The sequence below is a fragment of the Seriola lalandi genome, unplaced genomic scaffold, assembly GCF_002814215.2.
Source record: "Seriola lalandi dorsalis isolate HSWRI2012SDOR001 ecotype SW California unplaced genomic scaffold, Sedor1 jcf7180002053579, whole genome shotgun sequence".
Taxonomy (NCBI): Eukaryota; Metazoa; Chordata; class Actinopteri; order Carangiformes; family Carangidae; genus Seriola; species Seriola lalandi.
The window spans coordinates 3,113-10,242 of record NW_019524132.1 but is presented as its reverse complement, the minus strand read 5'-3'; positions in this window follow the sequence as shown (position 1 = coordinate 10,242).

Below are 7,130 nucleotides of genomic sequence, written 5' to 3'. Positions count from 1 at the left end.
TCTGTTCCTGTTCCTTCTGTTTGTCCTCATCCATTGTCTTGTATTGTTTTAATTACTCAGGGATTTAAAGGATGTTACTAATTCAATGTGTGGTGCACATATATGGATTTAAATATAAATTTAGACATATCTTTGACATTTCCCTTTTGAATTTTCTTGTTCTCTTTACACATTGGTATCTGCACAGAATATTTCTCCTGGCAGTCTTGTGTAGGTTTTTTGCCTGAGTTTTGTTCCAATACGCTGCACATACCTGGGCGTATCCCTCTGCAACAGCCAGGGGCACGGCCAGGTGACAAAAAAAAAAGGCAACAAAATCAAAACTCTTTCCCTTCTCGTTGCTTTCTCCATAACAATTTTAACAAAACACCAATCATGAGCCGTGTTTTCCTGTTTTTTTGTTGTTGGGTGCTACTCGTCGGCACATGTTGTCATTGACTGTTACCATAGTAACATTGGTCTTAGGGCTGAATTAAGGTGTCTAATGTTTTTAGTTAAAAACGAGTATTTTTGTGAAATGGTCTGACTCACATCAGACTGATCTATGAGCAAAATTAAAACAGGACCAACACGACCGACCAGTCTGAAATATCCGGCCCCCGATGTTTAAATTTGTTATTGTTTTCAGTTTTACATCAGTTAATAAGTCTTTGTTCCAGAGACCAGGATCCAGTGTCCATCAATGAGATAAATGCTCAAAGTCATAAAGTCATAAAGTCATAAAGTCATAAAGTTTTTACGTAGTAATATTATTGTAAAATTGAATTACTGCAATAACAGTAACTGTAGTTTCCGTGCAGCCATGGGGTCAAGGATAAAGAAGTTACTGATTTATATATAATTAATCCGTAAATGATTAATATGTTATAAGACAAAGGTGCATTCATATTACTGTGTAAAGGTTAAAGGATTCATTTTGGCAATTGTGAAGTCACAACTTTTACGGCTGGTTTTAACGAAATGTTGGATTTTTGAATAAATATAAATATATAATAAAGTTGATCCTGTAATAAAATCTGTATCATTCTGGATGAGACAGAACTTTCAATTAAATTCCAGTTTTGTGTTTTGGTCGTAGAATCGTGGAAGAAATGTTTCCACCCGAAGTCTCCAGCAGAGTGACAGCATGGCAGCATCAATGAGAGCGAGTTTGTTTTGAGACTCTCAGTTTCTGATCCTGGACCTCATGTGTTCCTGCTGGTTCTACAGCCTGAAGACTTCACTGAGGAACAGAAACTGAAGCTCTGCAGAGTCCTGAAACTCTTCAGTGATCAATCATTTGATCAATCACTGGTTCTGATCTCAACACCCGGAGAGAGTTCAGGTTCCAGGGAAAATTACATGAACCATTTGGCCTTACAAAATATGATCAGAAAATGCAGAGACAGGTGTTTGTCACTGAAAAACTTTGAACACATTTCAGAGGAGGACAACAGACAGTTTGATCTATTTAAACAATAAGTCCTGGTTTTACTAGAGATCAACACCTGAAACAAAAGAGAACAGCTCCACCACCAACACATGGAGCTGCTGGTAAGTGCAGGGAAATAATGTAATGATGATGATGATTTTGTGGCGGAAAGTTATTAATTAACTCAGATGACTGGATGGTCCTATGTACTGTATTCATCACTGAGGTTATTGATTTATTTGTGCTTTATCTTTTTATAGGGCTGAAACCAAAACCCCTCAAAGTAAGTAAACTACAGGTGTTTATCAGTCCCATAGAGATTCATCAGAGGAGATAACCTGAACAATCAGTCAGTTGAAAGTTACATAGAAGAAGAGTGTGTTGACTTTGTGAAACACCTGATGGAAGAGTGTGGAGGGAGATACCACGTCTTCAATAACAAAGACAAAACAAACCACACACAAGTCAGTCAGCTGTTCTCCAAGATTGAAACAATGCTGCAGAAATCTGGTGACAGCTGCTACAACGCTGAGTTGTTCCGATCCTCAAAGGAAGAAATACGAAAGAAAGTGGGAAACGTGATGAGAGAGATTCAAAGAAAAGAAGAGTGTGAAAGAAATGTTTCTTGTCTCAAGTCGAACATCAAGTGTTTTTTATTTATTCTCAAAGGCTTTCCCTTCATCATATGAATAAATGTAAATTTAATGGTCCTTAAATTACCCCCAAACATATCTTTGACATTTCCCTTTTGAATATTCTTTTTCTTTTCAGCATATACTGTATATACACATTGGTATCTACACAAAATATTTGTCCTGGCAGTCATGTGTAGGTTTATTGCCGGAGTTCCAATATACTGTACAAATGACAACCTGGATGTATCCCTCTGCTCCAGCCAGGGATTTTGCCCCCATTAAAAGATATTACATTGATATCAAAATACATCACATCATTGAAAATATAATACTGTACAAACATGCATGCAACATTTTATACCCTCTATAAGAAATGTGCCATTTTTTCAGTTTGAATGTAATTTTAATGGTAAAATGATTTCAATGGCAATTTTATCATCATAATCAAAATTTCAGTTGACTTAAATTAACTGCATGCATTACAGAAAACATTAAGTAGCACTGAATCCTGCAAAGTATTGATCCAAACTACCTGCAGTTCCATATCACCGCCACTAGATGTCAGTAAACGGCCATATTTCAGTCTGCATCAAACCCATGGAGACATACTGTACTTTGGCCGTATGAACTGAAGGTATTATTTTAACATTAGCTTCAGTACAGAGTCACTCAGTGCTTCAACTGTCCAGTCTACTGAATGTTTTTGTCTCATATAATGATCGGTATGTGGAAAAATAATCATAGTGTTTGAATTCTTATCATTGGAAGGAATCTAACACAATCCTGCCAACTGACGTGCCACTCAACACAGTGCTGCTCACCTCCTTCTCCAGCAGGGAGCAGGGCTGGTTCGTTGGTCTGACTGGGGATTAGGGGACAGGGCGGCCGAAAGTTTGTCTGCATTGATTAAATTTCGGCTAAAAGAGTGAAATGTAAACACTCTCTTTTCTGTGAAGATATTCAGTAATGATGTTAGTAAACTAATCTGTTTCACTATGGACTAAACCAACAGGTTAATCTTCCACTCACAGACTACACTCACTTTTCTTTGATTTCTCTTTATGAGGCTGAGACATGACACTCCAGCCTCCACCTGCACTCCTCACTTGCCCGAATCTATGGAAGCAAATCTGTCACACCAGATTTTGAAATTTAAAAGCCAGTGAATTTCCAGGACTGAATTGTTTTGCATTGAAATTATGTTTTTATGAATTCAACTCTTGAAATTTTCAATGACTCATTTCCCTGTTGTTTCTCAACGTTTAGAAAATTCAGAATGAATTCAACGTCTGTCACATGACCAATGGAGTGTTACTTGATATGGTTGGATGTTGGCTTGATTTGAGACAGAATCGATTGCTTTCCGTTGGTATCCCGGAATTTGAATCCTAATATTTTACTAAATTTCTGGGGTCTGAATTGAATTTGAGCAGCTTGAATATGTATGATTACTTTTTTTTTAAAGCTGGAATTTTTCATTCTGAATTTCTGAACATTGGGAAATAATTATAATATAATAAATAATAATAATAATAAAATTTCAAGAGTTGAATTTTGAACTTTTTGTATTAAATAGTTACATTTTTTCTTTTGGTGTTTTTGCCTTTATTCGACAGTTGAGAGTGAAGATGCAGACAGGACACATGATCCTTTGCTAGAACTGAACCATGGACGTGGCAGTTACTCATTTGGGAGACACTTTTATCCAAAGCAACTTACAAGTGAAGGACATCAGTAACCTTCAGTGCAGTAGGAGACTTTGGTGTAAGAATTAAGTACTACATCTATTTAGTAAGTTAAGGATATCAGGTAAAGAAATGCACTGAAAGTTCATAGAGAGAGCTGATTGGACATGTTAGGTTGTTAGAGGTGTTAGGAGAGGAAGTACTCTCAGAGGAGATGAGTCTTGAAGAGACTTTGGTAGCTTGTTCCACCATCAGGGAACCACAGACCAGAACAGTCTGGACTGAGACTGTCTTGTTTGCAGACATTCTGGACCATCTGCGAGGCTTTCTCTGTGCATGCCAGAAGAGGATTGCAGTAGTCGAGGTGAGAGATAACCAGGGCCTGGACCAGGAGTTGGGTGGCGTACTGAGTCAAGTAAGGCCTGATTTTTCTGATGTTGTATAAAGCAAAGTGGCACCCTGAGACAGAAGCTACATGGTCAGAGAAGGAAGGTCATCAAACCTGACACCCAGGTAGAGAGGTTAAGTTGAATGTGGCGTTCCTTCATCCATGTGGATATATCAGGGAGACAGGCTGAAGTCCGAACAGAGACCATGGGGTCGTCTGGTGGGAACAACAGGTATAGTTGGGTGTCATTAGCCTAGCAATGATATGAGAAGCCATGTGATTTGGATTTGGACCCAAGGAGGTGGTGTATATTGCAAAGAGGAGGGGTCCCGGTACCGATCCTTGAGGTACTCCAGTGGAGATGGGATAAGGACATTTGTCCTTGCCATGACACACTGAAAGAGCAACCAGTGAGATAGGATTCAAACCAAGAAAGTGCGTTGCCCAAGATGCCCATGTTGGATAGTAGAGATAGCAGGATGTGGTGGTTCACTGTATCAAAGGCTGCTGATAGGTCCAGCAAGATAAGAACTGAGGACTTATTGCCCTTATTTGGCATGTGCTGTAACCATTCAGCCACTGGGGCTTTCAACATTTGTTTCTTTGAACCATCATGACAAAGGTCATGTAACCTTAACAACATAGTCATTTTAGACTAGTTGTGTCTGTGCCTAAACCTGACCAAAGCTTAGCCATAGAGGTGTGAGAAAACTGGTGGAATTTGTAATAAAAGACACAGACAAATAATCTGGGCTGTAAAGGAGGCAGATCAGAAAATGTGTGTCAGTCATGGACAAACTATATATTTTAGTTTTTAGATTTTTTTTTATCTTCAAACAGAACTTTCACCTCCTTCAGAGGTGTAGCAAACAGTCAAACTGCAGGTCAAAGTTCACATTTACTGACTGTGACTGTGTTGCTGCCAAGTTTGTGAGTATCATATTAAGAGAAGCAGGAGAGAACTCGAGATCAGGATTTCCCTCCATGCTGTAAATGTATTCATATTAATCTGACATCTTAACATTGTTATTAGCATCATTACTTCATGACAGTTCACATTTTTCTAACAATTTTGTTTTGTTTTTGAATGTTTTCCCCTTAAGACAACCTTCTTCTTCCTCCCTCAATTTCCTTCAAAAACAATATGTAGAGTCATTCAAGTGCAGAATCATAATACCACAATCAACCTGTTTTTTTCTTTTTTCGTATTATGCATGCCATTCTTATTCTTAATGCAAGGCAGGGTAATGGTGTATGAAATAAAGGTCATTGCTGATAGTTGGAAAAAAGTATAACTTGAACAAACATAAAAACAGACATATTTACTATACTGACAGTTTGTCATAGGTTGCCCTGATGGACAGTATGTTTGAACACTTTTGGACTTTGTTGGACTCTTGGTTTGTACTTTTGAGTCATTTCCTGTTTTATTTTGAAATCACTTCACATGTGTGCCTAATGTTAGTTACTTCCTGTCTTTTTCTTGTGTTTTCCCTCCAGTATAATTATCTGCCCCGCCCTAATGTGTTTCACCTGTGTTCAATCATCCTTTCCTCCCTCATGTCTCTTTAGTCTCTCTGCTCCATCTTGTCTTTGTCAGTCTGTCTGACACTGTTTTACTTCAGTTTGCATTTTTGCAGTTGCCGGTGTCTTTTTCTCCCATGTTCCCAGTGTTTTTTTCAGTTTTTCTCTGTTAAGTTCCCAATGTTTTTTGGATTGGTTGTTAGTGACTTCTTTTGTTTTTACAACACCATTTTTCTTCGTATGTTTGCATTTGAGTCCTTAACACTCCTAAACCTGACACAGTTCCTTCCTCTGTAATCCTAACTGGACAAACCCACCACTTGCTGGGCTGTTGGCAGGAAAAGCAATAGGCCTTAATACCAAAACACAATCTGTTAGTAGTTGTATAGTTACTTCCTTTCAAAGTGAGTCATTTAACAAAAATGTTTCATATGGTCACTGCTGATCATATCAAATGATCCGCCACCTCTAAAGATCTGGTTAAAGTTTTGAACAAAAAGTATTTGGCTGAGGTCAGGAAATTTGTTTCTGTTTATAAAAACAAAACAAAGTTGATTGTTGGTCAGAGACAAGATGAAAACCACAATCTCTGATATTAAAGGGTTAGTGTTAATATTTAAGATGTCATTTATTTTATTTGGTAAAAAAACAGTCGAGCCATTTATTTAATAACTAAAACATTTCTAATTACAGTGTTAACGAATCCAGGAGGAGGTCACGGAAGGCCACACTTCTGTTCAATTTCTTTTTTTACGATCACTTGTGTTCTTCATTCTCGTCAAATGTTTCTTGTTATAAGTTTATGACAACAGCAAACCAAATGGTTTCACAATCCAAAGATAATACGAACACATAAATGAATGCAATGCAACACCGACATAATTTAATTTACACACACAAAAGTAAAAAGAGGTTTTTTTTTTTAAATCACATGATAAAGAACACGTTTAGAATCCAAGAATTTCACCCATAATGCACTTGCATGCTTTTTAGTGACAGCTATTTTGAATCGAGTTCCTGTATCTCAGGATCAAAGTCTCAGTTTTTCTGTCCGTGATCCTTGTCGTGACTCACCTTCTGACCAGTGGCTGCTGTGGCTCAGCTCTCAGTGAGTCAGTTGTTGGTGTGGAGTCTGTACTTTCCTTCAGGAGCAAGAAGGTGAACTGACGCAGTAACAAATCCAGGTGAGTGGCTTCAACCAAAGACATGAGAACAAATAAGAATATACACAGGATAATAGAAGCAGCTGCAGTAGGATACAAGACAATAAAGTGCTACATACAGAACTTACACTGTTAATGTTTTAGGGCTTTGAGCTGTTAACACGCTTGGGTCAAACTGCAAAGGAAAACAATGGAGATCATTTGAGCTGTGATGTGTTTGAGGATGAGGATCCAGGTTTAACCATGACACCAAAGTCTGAACACATGAAACCAGCTTTAAACCTGGTTCTGTGTGGGAGGAGAGGAGCAGGGAAGACTTCAGCA